This window comes from Zingiber officinale, chromosome 3B (genome assembly GCF_018446385.1).
Source record: "Zingiber officinale cultivar Zhangliang chromosome 3B, Zo_v1.1, whole genome shotgun sequence".
Classification (NCBI taxonomy): domain Eukaryota; kingdom Viridiplantae; phylum Streptophyta; class Magnoliopsida; order Zingiberales; family Zingiberaceae; genus Zingiber; species Zingiber officinale.
The window spans coordinates 62,572,861-62,587,770 of record NC_055991.1 but is presented as its reverse complement, the minus strand read 5'-3'; the positions used below and the strand labels follow the sequence as shown (position 1 = coordinate 62,587,770).

Below are 14,910 nucleotides of genomic sequence, written 5' to 3'. Positions count from 1 at the left end.
ATTGGGAGATGAAAGGGAAAAACCCTTTGGTATTCATGAAATGGATATAAATTTGATTTATGGATGATAAATTTTATTAGATGAAAAAAACTTGTCTTCTTCTTCTTCTTCCTTCTTCCTCATCTTGGACGAAAATCAACCCTGTGGTTGCTAGCACAACCAAAGGTTCTTTCTTTCTCCACTTTATGAGTTTGTGAGACAAACAAGAAGCTTGTTTGTGTGGATACCATTAGAGGTGCGAACGCTTGATCGTGCTGAGATCCTAGCAGTCGGGAGATCATGTGCTCGCACCAAAGGTATAACTATCATGAAACTTAGTATAGGATGCTTGTTTATTCTTCCCTTCGCATGGATCCTCTTGATAAGGAACTAGATGTTTTCTGCTGCGCTTTCATATGTTTAGCACCCTAGTTCCTTACAAGATATGCATGATCCTTAGTTTAGGGCAAAACTAAAATCTACATCTCACAAAGTCTATAAGTTGACTTGTATGTATTTTAGTACACATTAGATACAAGTGAGATGTTAGGATGATGAACAAGACTCAAGATGTTGATTTAGTGCATCTATTTAAGTTTTAATTTCATTAAAACACATAGTTATGTGTACTCCAATCATTGGGAAAGCTAATGTACAAGTCATGTGCATTGAGCCTAAAGAATGTGGTTGGAAATTGTTTTTGAAAATAATTTGAAATATACTTTAGAAAACCTTGGTGAAGGGTATCTTTGATAGTAATCATCATTGAAATGTTAAATACAAACTAAAAGAAAACATTGAAGTCTTTAAGTTTGTGTCAATCTTTGAAAATAAGGTGCAGTTTCTTAGAAAACTATTTTTCCATGATAGTATATATCCTAAATAATGTGTACAAGAGTTTCATGATTTTTAGAATTTTGTAGAATTTTTAGGATATTTCTGAATTTTGTTGAAATTGAATTTCATAAAATCAGAGCCCCAATCAATCAACTGATCGATTGGAGGGCTCTAATCGATCAGTCAATCAATTAGGATGTGTTTCCCGTGAGCAGAAGCTCACTGAATCGATCAATCGATTGATTCATTCATGCCTGGATCGATTGGACAATCGATTCAGAGGCATTTTCTACTAACAAAACCTTGCTGAATCGATCAGTGGATTGATTGAGCAAGTGACAATTGATCGAGTCCTAACCCAATCGATTGAAAATGCTGATTTTGGTTGGAAAAGTATGATTTAAGCACTTTAAGTCATTTTTAGTCCCTTTAACCACTCCTAGCCCCTTGAAATATATTTATATACATTTAAGGGTGGTTTTATGATGAAAACAAGGATAATTGGATAAGGAACACTAGATTGAAGTTTAGGATGAGGTTGGTTTCAATATTGAATCTTTTAAACCTTAAAACTTCAAATTTTTGGGTTTCGTAAAGGTTTAGAGATTCCAAGTCATTGTTGGTGCAATGACAGAGGCTTGGAGCATGTCTTTAGGAAGAGTTACTCTTTAAGGACATGAAAACTTTTTTTTTCAAACACCATGGTGCAATGACAGAGGTTTGGAGCATGCCTTTAGAAAGAGTTACTCTTGAAGGACATGAAAACTTTATTTTTTCAAACACCATAGAAGGTGGTTTAACCTTCGTTAGAGTAAATGCTCAAGGTTGAGCATTGGACACAATGAAGGGAATGAGACCTTTATTGTGGTGTTGTGAACAATGAGTGAAATTATGAACAACGTATGAGTAACTCTTTAGGGGGAGAGTTTTTGATGTGTGTCAAAGGGGGAGAATGTAGGGTTTAAGTTAGACCTTAATTACCTAAAGAGAGAGTTTGCCCTCTAGAAAGGGGGAAAATGAAGGAAACCCTCATTCATGATTTGACATGAAGAAGAAGTTGAGGCTATAAGATTAACCTAACTTAAAGGTATTGTCAAACATCAAAAAGGAGGAGATTGTTGGTGCAATATCCCTTGGGTCTGGTTGACCAGGTTGACTAAGTTTGAGTTGGCTCAAGCTTGAGTCTTAATGCTTAGGTTTCGATATTTGACAATATGTGGAGATTGTAGGTGCAATCGTTCGATTGGGGAGATTGTTGGTGCAATTCCCCTCTGGTCAAGGTTTGACCAGTTTGATGTGAAGAAGAGTCAAGTAGGTCAAGGTTGACCAAATACTTGACTGAGAAAGTCCTAATTAGAGGTTAGGCAAAGGAAAGTTCTGGTTAGTGAAGCTAGGCAGTTGAAAGTCCTAGTGAGTGAAGCTAGGGAGATGGAAAATCCTAGTGAGTGAAGTCAGGCAGTGGGAAAATCCTGGTGAGTGAAGCTAGGTGAAAATCCTAGTGAGTGTAGCAAGGTGAAAGTCCTGGTGAGTGAAGCTAGACACATTCCAGGTCGGTCAAGGTTGACTAGACACCTAGTGTTGAAAAAAGTCCAAGTGGGTCAAAGGATTGATCAGACACTTAGCACAAGATAGTAAGTCCAAGTTAGTCAAGGTTGACTGGACACTAGGCACGAGGAGAAAAATCCAAGTGGGTCAAAGGATTGACCTGACACTTGGTGAAGAAGTCCCAGCAGGTTAAGGTTGACCAGATGCTAGGCACGAGGAGTCCCAACAGGTCACGGTTGACCAAATGTTGGGTTTGGGAGCCCTAGATTTGACTCGGGCAAGCTAGGGTTGGTTAATTTGATCAAATGATCAAATTAGACCAAGCCCAATTGATCATTTGATCAATTGGGCACAGTGCTGCAAAAACAGCAACTCAATCGATTAGCCGATCAATTGGGAGCCTAAATCACGAGCAAAGAATGTAGCCAATCGATAGACCGATCGATTGGGCACCGCCAATCGATCGGTCTATCGATTGGGGGTTGGTTTTCTTGTGCGATCTTAATGAAGCCTGAATCGATCGGTCGATTGATTCAGGTAGTTTCCAGTAGAGCACAGAGGCGCTCTGAATCGATCAGTTGATCAATTCAAGCCTCCCCAATCAATTGGTCAATCAATTGGGATATGACCGTTGCGAAGGAAAGCGCACAAAAGCCTTCTTCCTCGTAGCGATGCAACAGTTCTTCCACTCCACTCCTTGCGATCATCTTTCACAGGTTTACGTCAGTTCTTGAAGCTTCTTGAAGCAAAGTGTTGCTGCACTTCTATGGTCAAGAGGCGTTCTCCATAAGAAGAAGAAGCTAGCTAGGGTTTTCATTTGTATAAATCTTGTAAGAGATTCTTTGTATTCGCTTCTTCCTTTCTTCTTTTTGTATTGAGAGATTGTACAAGGCTTCTCCGCCTTTGGTAGTTACCGAGAAGGAGTATTTTTCATAGTGGAGTGTGCGTCGTGTGTGGATCCTTGGATTAGTCACCTCTTCTTGAGGTGGATACAAAGTAAATCTACATGTTAGCGTTGTGACACTACACCAAATATGACTTTCCGTAGCGTGCAAATATGCTATCCGCAGCGCACATTGCATGCTGCATAACTGTGAGCTGTTAAAAGTCATAAAACATCGACAGCACGCATCGCGCGCTGCGGTTAAAAGCATTTGCAGCACACACTGCGCGCTGCGATTAAGAGCATTCGCAGCGCGCACCGTGCGCTATTGTTAACAGTATTCGCAGCGCGCGATGCGCACTACAGTTAAAATATTATACAATTATCACTAATATTTATTTAAAATATATAATTTAAAATTTATCACAATTTATCGATTACTTAAAATAGAAATAAAAAATTACAAAATACAATAAAAATATGAATTCATAATTTTTATTCATCTAATAATAATTTTACAAAGCTCACAAATTTCTTTGAATCAAGTACAAAAATCATGAATTTCTAACAATCAAAGACTTCACTGTCAACAATGTTCCAACACTGCTTCAATCTATATATGCATCCAATTATTCCACTTGCCACAAGTGTTTGTGCCATTTTCAAGACTTTTATCTTAGCTTTCTTCTCTCAGCTTCATATTTATAATATGATGTCGAGAAACTATGACCAACCTCAATGCCCTCGTCTTTATCTTTATCTCCAGCTTTGCTACCCCCATCTCTATCATGAACTGTGCTCATTCTTTTGAGTGTTATCTTTTGAAGTATTTCTATTTTCAAGCTCCTCCATCTTTTCTAGTTCTTCTATCCTTGCCATAATTCGAGCATATTCTTCATCTTCACCAAGCTTTTGCAGATTTTCTATCTTGTAGGTGTGTAAAGAATCTGAAATAGTTAGATTGAAAATTAGAGGGAAGCACCTTGTCTTTCAGCCAAACTAATAATATATCATGCCTTACAAATGTGAATATTTACAATATGTATTTACACAACAAATTAAAGTAAGTTGGAATCTCGAAAGTAGTTGCACAAAGAGAACATAGAAGTTGCCAACTATACTAAGAAAACATACATTACAGTATGTGATTCCATTTCAAATAGATCATTATGACATCTCACAAGAACAATAAGTATATCTTGAAAAATGTTCTAAATCGAAATGTAACAACTAATTATGTGATTCCATTTCAAGCAGAGAATGCTAATGTAGCTTGCTATGGATCAAAACCTAACAAGAATACTTGAACCAAAACCTAATCATCCCAAGTCTAGATTCATACAACAGAAGGTTAGACCTGCAACTACCATATGCAGCTACATTAGTAAGTCCAGTAGTTATTCCTATGCCTAAGTTGTACTACAGAAGTTGCTAGAAAAGTATAATATATTTCTGGATTTGAAGAATAAGCAAAGTGACTGAACAACATGAGAGTATTCTTTTTCAGTGTAAATCACATACTACACGAAATGTTCACAAAACTTAACTTTGCTGACTAGTCACTTGATGTCGCCGACTATCGCTAAAGTATCTTCATCATCAGTATGCTTCAAGCGTTCGATCGCTTTGTCCACTTGCAAACAGAGGTCATTCTCATATGTCCTATTTCATTAGGCTAAAAGAGGGAAAAAAAAAATTCTATCACCATTTTCAGACAATGAAAATTTTGATATTTTTTTATGAAAAAAGTGTTTCATGGGTGAGCAGCAGTTTGACAACTTCTCTGTTTCAATTTGTCCTGACGATTAAAACAATGAGAGAGATCGTTTGAACAAAGACTCCAATGATCAATCCCCACCATATTCCCTGAGCCACAGCAGCATCATAAACAATTGTTTAGTATTTTTCCTAAAGCAAAACAGATCAAAAGAGTAATTTAAATCTTAGTTTTCACTTACAGTAGTAGCTAAACTACTTGTATCTAAAAACAATGCCGATAGGAAGTCCAATCAAGTAATAAGCACCCACATTTACATAAGCCACTATGGCTTGCCACCCACTTCCAATAGCAACTCCTGCATCGTCCATCCTCATGAACACTTGAAGCTAGTCGTCCATTAAAAAAAATAATTATAGAGTTTTAGATCAATGTTGTACTAGACAAAATTGGCAACCTCAATTCAAGAAAATGGAGATGGAAAGTAGAGGAGTTAGATTAATGATTGTTGGTGTAGAGCTTGCTCAAGAGCATGCGCAGTATGAGGACCAACACACTGATGATCAAGCTAAGGATCAAGTTGGTCGTCACCATGACAAGGACTGCAAACTTAGCGACTTGAGGATACGCATCCTCCAACTCATTCACTATCCTCACACTGCAACAAACAACCTCTAGTTATTAGTGAATGATTCATGGAGATTGATGCAAGTGCAGTAGTCATCAAACCTTGCGGCATTGCTCAGGCCGAGCATGATCATGAAGTCCCAATTCCACTAATTCACACTGGAATCGATCACACTGTCAGTAAGAAATTTAGATAGGAATTAATAAGCTGTGTGGTCATTGATTACCAAATAGATATGACATTGAGTAAGATCTCCGGATTTAGGAGGTAGCCTGTGATCAGCACGAAACCTTGGACGCGCCAAATCTCCAAGCTGTGATGAATGTGAGTTTGAGCGAGGGGGAAGAGGAAGAGAGGGGGAGAAAGTTGGAGGGTTGACTTACACGAGCATGATGGTTGATGAAACAGTGAGTTTGAAAAAGAGACAGATGCCAGTGAAGGCCTTGACGGAGAGGTCGGTCCAGGTGGCCCTGCAGGAAGGGCTGAGGATGATGTAGAGGCAGGTGGAGAGGACGAGCACCCACCAAGAGATGCTGAGAGTGATGGAGGCACCGAGGAGGCGAAGTCAAGGACAAAGACGGCGAGCCAGGAGATGAGGATATGGAAGAGGAGGACGGCGACGACGATGATGGCCATGGGGTTGATGATGTTCTGGGCCTTTAGGAATCGTTGCATTGGGTAATAAAGGGTGAAGGCGATGAGCTGTGGCAGGAGGTCGCGGGAGTAGATCTGGCCCACCTCCGCGATCGCGTCCGACTGGTCGTTGGCGTTGAGGAAGGAGCCGGAGAACAGTGAGTTCGATCACCCGATCCCTCTCCCTGTCCCTTCCCATGGAACCCTAATTTGACCCCGATCGCGCTAGCTGCCTTCTCCGCCACGGCTCCGTCAGAATCGAAAGCCTCCCCATTCTTTGGCACCTCCTCCTCGTTCTCATCTTCGAGGGTAGTGTGAAGGTCGCCTCAGCGTCGAGGACGAAGGAGGCGAAGGGCAAAGAGGAAGACGAAGTCGAAGTTGCGCAGGGCGGAGGCGTGCAGAGGGTTTTGGGCAGAGGCAAAGTCATGAAGGGATGGGCGGCGGCATAGGAAGGGTTTCACGGATTAACTCTGGTGTGATACATTGGGTTACAAAAGCACTACATTTTTTTTATTTTTAACAGCGCATTTTACCCACACTGTTAATATTTATATTTTAAAAAATGTGTTGTTAATATTAAATATTAACAATGTATTTTGCACGCCATAAAAAAAATCATTAACAGTATATATTTTTCTACACGCCACACTTTATAAAAAAAATAATATTATCCGCAGCGTACTTAATTGAGCGCATCGTAAAAATTATTATTAACAATATGTCTTAACTATGCGTCGTTAATGACGTGTAATGGAAAGTCATATTTGTTATAGTGAACTATTAACAGCACACTCCACACGCCGTTAATATTAAGTTTTAACAGCGCACTCTGCATGTCGTAGAAAGTTTATTGACAGCGTACTTTTTTTGCACGCCATCGTTTGTATAAATATTATACTATCCGTAGTACACATAATTATGCACGCCGTAAAAATGATTATTAACGATGCGCTTTAACCGCATGCTGTTGATGATGCGCTGCGGAAAGTCACTTTTGTTGTAGTGTGAGTCTTGTTTCGATTTCTTTACATTGCATATCAACAACACCAAAGTAAGCAAATGAAGTGCGACGAGCTATTCACCCTCTGTAGCTACAAATCAACCCTAACAGGTGCATGCAGGATGACACATGGAATGTGTAGGGATCTTTTACGAAAAATAACATATAAACACAGCGAAAAAAGATCCCTCCAGAGATCCAAGCGAATAAAGAATACACATTTTGATCGAAATATTACCTTTTTTGCATGAATGGAATAATCCTGGCAACACTGATGCTTCAATAGATCTCAGCACGATCAGAATGTCCTCACCTCTATGGTATCCACATGAGCAAATCCCTCGATTCTTCTCCAAGAACTTCAAAAATTGAAGAGCTCTCTCTTGACCCATGAAAATGGAAGAGCAAGAATGGATAGTCACATGCCACTCATCATCTTGCTAGAAATGATATATACCATGGCAATCCAAGAGGCACATATGTTTCTTCACCTTCTTGGCCTCTTTATGGCTATTTAAGGAGACATTAAAAAAGAGTAAACACTAACTCTTCACTTATCCGATGAACTTTTCATCTTCTTTGATGACTCTTCATCTTCTCCGATGACTATCAGTGTTTATCTTAATGGGCTATATAGTTAGGTTGGGCAATAATAAGGCCTGAAACTACTTTCTAAATTAAGACTCAAACTCATACAATTTTAGTCAAACAAAAATTAAATAATCTCCAAGTCAAAATGCTCTTTATGTGTGACCCAATAGATTCTCGTAACATTGGCAGTGTTCCTAAAACTATTTTAGATACATAAGCAATGAGTGATATCTAGCAATGCATCTTTGCTACTCAAGTGATAAGAATATCGAGATCCAACCTAACCTATTTGTGTCTATTATTTTGTATAATTCAATCATTCTATTCTAGATATTTAGATTGATCTATGAACCATAGACCTTGTCATCCTCTTATCAATCCTTATGTTTCTTGATTTCTAAGTACACTCACTTAACCAAATGAGCTCAATATCTCATATTGACTTATTTGAGCATAACAATGTATTTTAGTAGTCCTACTTAATCAAGGGGTCCACAGATATTACTTTCGTCATATGCAAGGGATAGATTCCATCTACATCACTCACATTCCTTTACATAAATTGTTGGATCGAGACGCGCTAGAGGGGGGGTGAATAGTGCTCGTGGCTTTCACTTTTCGTTTCAGAAATCTTATCGAATAACACGGTGGAATAATGAGGAAACAATGCATAGAAGGACACCAGCAAACATAGGGATTTACTTGGTTTGGAGCCTGTGATGACTCCTACTCCAAAGCCCACACTCGTTGAGTGTTTACTTTGGGCAACAACTATAATCGCGCAAAAGGTTACAAGAGATTATTAGAAAACTGTACTTAAAAAGCTATACTGACAATAAGGAATCATAAATTAGCAGCTTTGGGTCGTCGAGGTCTTGTTGTAGCTTAGCTAGATCATCTCGTTAGCAGTACGCTGAAGAAGGATTGCCAAATTTGTGTTGTTTCAAACTGATGGTCGAGACAGGCTTATATAAGCCATTGAGGGTACCTTCAAGCCCCTTAAGGGTGCCTCCATTACCGGCATATTTGCAGCGTGGATGAACTTTGACTCCTTCACAGCCTATCCACCTAAGGGTGCCTCTGATGCCCTCGAAGGCACCTCTAAGGTAGTTCGAGGTGCCTTAGCACTCGATGAGGGTGCCTCCAACTCTGCTGCACACACTCCCTAGCTCTTGCACCCGAGGCGCCTCCAAGCTCTATGGAGGGTGCCTCAGGTACTGTTCATTAGAGGTAAATCATGCTATTTTGTCCCTGCAAGATATGTTAGTCCCAAAATACCAAGCATACCCTGCAACACAAAGTTAGCACATAATGATAACATAAATATGAATATTTGATAGTCACCGGACTGTCCGGTTCTAACTTCAAATTTTCAACCGAAAACCCTAGGTCAAACCGATGCCTACTGTTCCCTCAGCGGGGAACGCGCCCTCACCTACTCCACTCAGGAGAGTATACATATTGCCAGTTCGATCCTCCAGATCAACTGGGCTTTTTCTCAGCGTCCGAGTCTTCAGGTCTTTCCGCTGGACGTTCGCTCCATGACCCGCCCAGACTTTCCACCCGATCCGTGACACTGGGATTTTCACCTAGAGTTTCCAACTCTAGGACTTTTGCCCGAAGACCTCGACTCTCCAATGCTTTCCACCGAGGGTTACCACCCCCTAGGACCTAGGGTTACCACCCCCTAGGGTTTTCTGCCTGCCTAACCAAAGCTAGGACTTTTGCCTAAGATACCTTAGGGCTTTTCCTGCAAACTCATTCAAGCACATTAGATCACAAATAACCTTAACTTTGAATCCTTTTCCATTATCAAAACTCAGGTTCGATCGTCGGATGCTTCCCGCACCAACAATCTCCCCCTTTTTGATTATGGCAATAAAAATTCAAAGTAAAAAGACATAAAGAATAATGCTATAAAGAATTTAAGAACAACGTAAGAATGAATAAATTTAATTAAAAAATCTCCCCCTTAATAAAAGCTCCCCCTTTTTAGAATTTTCTTTATACTTGACTTTTAGATTTGAATTTTCTTATACTCTCCCCTTTGCCATATATCAAAGCAAACTTTGGGAGGGAAGGAGTAAAAAAACGTTGTTTGACAACACTTTGTTAAAAAAAAATTGATTTGTCAACAAATTGATATAGACTAAGTTTTAAGAGTGATAAAAAAAATATGAGAAAAGACACTTTAGCTAAAACTCACTAACTTAGTTTAATAGGAGGTTGAATAAAAAATATTTTGATAAACACTTAGCTTTTAGAACAAATTTTCTTGTAAGAATTTTTAGCTGAGTGAATGAATAGATTAAAAAAAAACCTTTATCAAAAGTTAAGGAAACAAATCACAAAGTTTAATAGGAATCATAGTTTTTTTTTTAAAAATACTTTTCTCAAAAACTAAGTTTGGAAAGTAGTTTAGCCATGGAAAAGTTTATTGACTTTGAAAAGTAACTTAGCAAAATTTTGAGTTATAAAAAATTTGATAAAAGAATAAAAGAAATTTTTCAAAAAGAAACACTTTAGGGTTTCAAAAAACAATTTTACTTAATTTTGAAAGTACTTAGCTTAAATAGTATCAATTTGTATAACTTTAGCTAAGTCCACTTTCACTTAGAACCAAAAAGAGTAAGACAATTTTGTTAAAGAAAAACTTAGTTTTCTTTTCCAAAGTCCTAAAGTCCAAGCATGAGTAATTAAAAAATTCAAACTAAATACTTAGCTTCCTTAGCCAAATGTCTAACCATTAGTTACTAGCTACTTACCTAAAAGGTAATATCTTTCACTTTGTTAGTCAAGTTAAGTCAGTGATCCAGTTAGATTTGACTAAGACAGAATAACTTAACTTGATTAATGTAAATTTGGTATTTATTGCTCAGACTTACTATGATGCACAGATATAAGCATTCTGAAGTCTAAGTAGTACCCTATGCATCTCACACCATTCTAAGTGTTTTCATATACAAGTAAGGTAATCCTAGTGTACTTGTGAGATGCTCTGGCTAAAACTAGGGGTACATGCTTTCTAGGGGTAATTTCCTAGGCTAAATCCAAAATTTTGAAAACTAATAAACTTGGGATTTTTGAAAATTATTTTTCCTAGAATTTGAATTCAAAGTATTTTGAAATTGAAAATTAAGAATCAATTGAAAAAAATAAAAAAACAACCCCTATTCTGCTAAGCACATCCCTATTTTCCTTCTAAGTGCACTGAACTCGAGTTCAGATAAGGGTTTTGTGAAAATGTCAGCCAGGTTTGACTTGGACTCAATGTAGTTAAGCACAATGTCACCCTTAGCTATATGATCCCTTACAAAGTGGTGTTTAACTTCTATGTTCTTAGTCCTTGAGTGGTGAATTGGATTCTTGGTAAGTTAATTGAACTTATATTATCAATGGAAATTTTTGTGTTTTTATATTCTAGTTGATAGTCCTTTAAGGTATGCATCATCTATAATAGTTGAGATGCACATTCTCCTAAGGCTATGTATTCAACTTCAATAGTGGATAATGCAACACAGTATTGCTTTCTACTTGACCAACATAGGAATTGACAGCTACCACTTGTGCTTTTTCTATCTAATTTGCACTCGACATATTCTGAGTTAGAGTAGCCGATTAGAACAAAGGTGCAAGTTCTAGGGTACCACAGTCCTACATTTAGAGTTCCCTTAATATACCTAAGTTGTAACACCCACAGAATTATAAGATAAGTATATGGGTGTTATTTGCTTTAGAGCATAAAAGTAAGAAGAATCAAAAGAAAAAGAAATAAGAGAAATAAAAAGAAGAGGTGAAGGTTTGAACCTTGAACCTCTCACAAAGAATAGAAATAAATTTATGTATGATAACCACTAGGATAATGAACAACATATGAATGGAAAATGATGGGAATGGTAGTTAAAAGTGAGGATATAATTAAGTGAGGGAACAAGAGAAAATCAAGTAGCTTTCTTCCTCTTGTTTACCTCTTGGTTAAGGAAAAGGAGTAAGCAAAAGACAAGTTGTCTTTTCTATTTTTTTTCTCCTTGTTTTCGTGGGGATTAAGAGAGTGAGAATGAGGAGAATTAAGGGAGATGAATGAGGACATATTCTCATTAGAAAAGTATATACATGAATTAAGGAGAAAGGGAAGCAAAATTCATATTTGTTTCTTCCACCCACTTAGCATAAAAAGGAAAGAAAGAAAAGGGTTTCATTTTCTTTCTTCTTCCTCACCATTGCCGAAACTAGAGTCTTTCTTCCTCATCACCACAAGCCAAGTTTAGGTTTTCTCCCTAAGAGAAAACTAAATTACAAGAAGGAGCCTTCAAGGTGTACCCTTCCAAGCAAGAGAAACCAAAAGGAGTAGCTCTCTTCTTCCTCTTCACCAAGGGTACCATTTCCTTAAGGATTTACAAGTGAACACTAGGTAAGCTTCCCCTCACCTGTGGTACAATAGCTCATATGTTTTTTTTTCATGAAGATAGAGTGCTTAAAAAGAAACCTAGGGTTGTTTTATGGAACTTTCGGCCAAGACAAAAGGAAGAGGCTAAGAAATTTAAACTAGATGTGCTTATTATTTTCCTTATGACATGTATCTTATGTAGGAGGTTAATCTAATGTGTTCATACTAGAATGATTAATTAGAATTTAGATCCATGAACCTTAGACTCTCGTCCAAGCATGAACAAGAGGACTAGGTAAGCTAAAGACTCCAACTAAACATGCTCCCTTGTTCTGGTGTTATGTACCCTATGATAATGTTGTTATTAACTTTTCCTCTTACTTGTATGTTGATTTAAACTCTATTTTATGCTCATGAATATTCGGCCATGGAAGAATAAAAGGCCTAGGAGAGTTTAAACCTAAAACTAAGCATGCTATGATTTTTCCTAAGACAAGATATGAAGCTAAGATGTTATGCCATGATTGTATGTTGGTTTTGAATTCTATTTCATGCTTGTAAAGATTCGGCCATGTTGAGATTTGAGGCCTAGGAAAAGTTTAAACCAAGTCTAAGATGCTCATGACCTTCTTGATGAAATGTTATGAAACTAGTTTGATGTTCCTAGGGTTGCTTATTACATAGAAATTTGGCTACATGTAACTTTCGGCCACACTAAGTTTTAGGGCTAGGATGCTTAGATTTTTAAACTAAGTTTACTCATGTTGTTTCTTGTAATGATGCCATGAAAATTGTGTAAGGTTTCCATGCTTTTAAGCCACATGAAAAACAATTCCATGCTCACATGTTTCGGCCACCATGGGTTTGAAGGCCTAGGAAATTTAGAACACAACTTAGAGATTCTCATGATGTTTCTTGTGATAAATGCTATGAAATGTAGTTGTGTTTTCCTTGCTCTTATGCCACTAGAAACCTAGTTTCCATGCTCACATGTTTCGGCCACCATGGGTTTAAAGGCCTAGGAAATTTAGAACACAACTTAGATATGCTCATGATGTTTCTTGTGATAAATGCTATGAAATGTAGTTGTGTTTTCCTTGCTCTTATGCCACTAGAAACCTAGTTCCTTGCTCACATGTTACGACCACCATGGGATTAAAGGCCTAGGAAATTTAGAACACAAATTAGATATGCTCATGATGTTTCTTGTGATAAATGCTATGAAATGTAGTTGTGGTTTCCTTGCTCTTATGCCACTAGAAACCTAGTTTCCATGTTTAATATGTTTCGGCCACCTTGAGTTAATGGGTTTAGGAAGTTTAGAACTTGAACCAAATGTGCTTATGATGTTCCTCATGAAATGTGTAGGATATTGGCTTAAGGTTCAACATTTTCATGCTACATGTAACCTAGAATAAGGCCTTGCTAGGGTTCGGCCATGATAAGGTTAGAAGCTTAGGGAACTTAGAACCCAAATTAAACATGCTCAAGTTGCTCCTTATGAAATATGATGTGATATGAGTTTAGGTTTACATGTTTGCATGTTGCTTAGAACTTGATTGCTCTTTATGAAGGTTTCGGCCATGAAAGAATTAGGAACCTAGGAGAGCTTAAAAATTTAGGTTAACATGCTTATGATCTTTCTTATGATAGGATATGAAGTTATCATGAATTTCTTATGTTTGTATGTTGTTTAGAATTCATGCCCCTACTCTTGACTTTCGGCCATAAAAGGTTTAGTGACCTAGTTGTGCCTCACATGCCATGTTATGAAATAAGAGATGTTATTTAAATGATTCCATGTATGATTATGTCTTTGTATGATGAGTGATATGTTCATTATGTATGCTTATGACCCATGCATGTGCTATGTGCCCAATTATGCATGCTTTATGATATGATAAATGACATGTCCATTATGTACGTTTATGATCCATGCATGTGCTGTGTGCCCAAATATGCATGCCTTATGATGTGATAAATGACATGTTCATTATGTATGCTTATGATCCATGCATGTGCTGTGTGCCCAAATATGCATATTTTATGATATGTTAAGAAATATGATATGCATGAAATGATAAGAATTATGATATGTATGACATGCTACTTTACTTTATGTATGGCTTGTACCAAGGGTGGGCTCCATAAGCGCCCCGGGGTCGATGGACTAAGAAACGGGCCTCGTTAGGATGGACTCCTAAGTGCCCCTAGGTCGATGGACTAAGAAACGAACCTAGTATGTATGCCTTGTAGGGTTCAAGACTTGCTACCTTGGACCTACATAGGACGCGCGCATTTATGTATGTGGTACAAGCCGGGGCCCTAATCATGTTGAGATTATGTTTAAGTATGTATACTATAAGTTTTCAAAAGACATGTTGCATATGTTTCATGATACATGATTAGGAATTTACCTTGTATATACGTTATGATTATGCCATGATATTTATGATGATGTTATGCTATATCAGGGCACATTTGATGATTATGTTATATTATGCCATGATACCTTATGCTGGTTATGTTACGATATGCCATGATATGTTGCTTGATATGATAGATTTGTTTCCATGCATTATGACTTATGATTTTGATATGCTATGCGATTTTTTTTGTGAGTAGGAAAGGAACTTACTGAGCCATGAGTGCTCACAGCTTACTTTCTTGTACCGCAGATAAAGGCAAGGAATGGATGTACTAGGGGAGC

General features: G+C 37.8%; 1 pseudogene; it reads right to left on the bottom strand.

The window, feature by feature from the left end:
• Positions 1–4,104: 4,104 nt before the first annotated feature.
• LOC122054918 lies at positions 4,105–6,649 on the bottom strand (annotated as a pseudogene).
• Between the last annotated feature and the right edge of the window lie 8,261 nt (positions 6,650–14,910).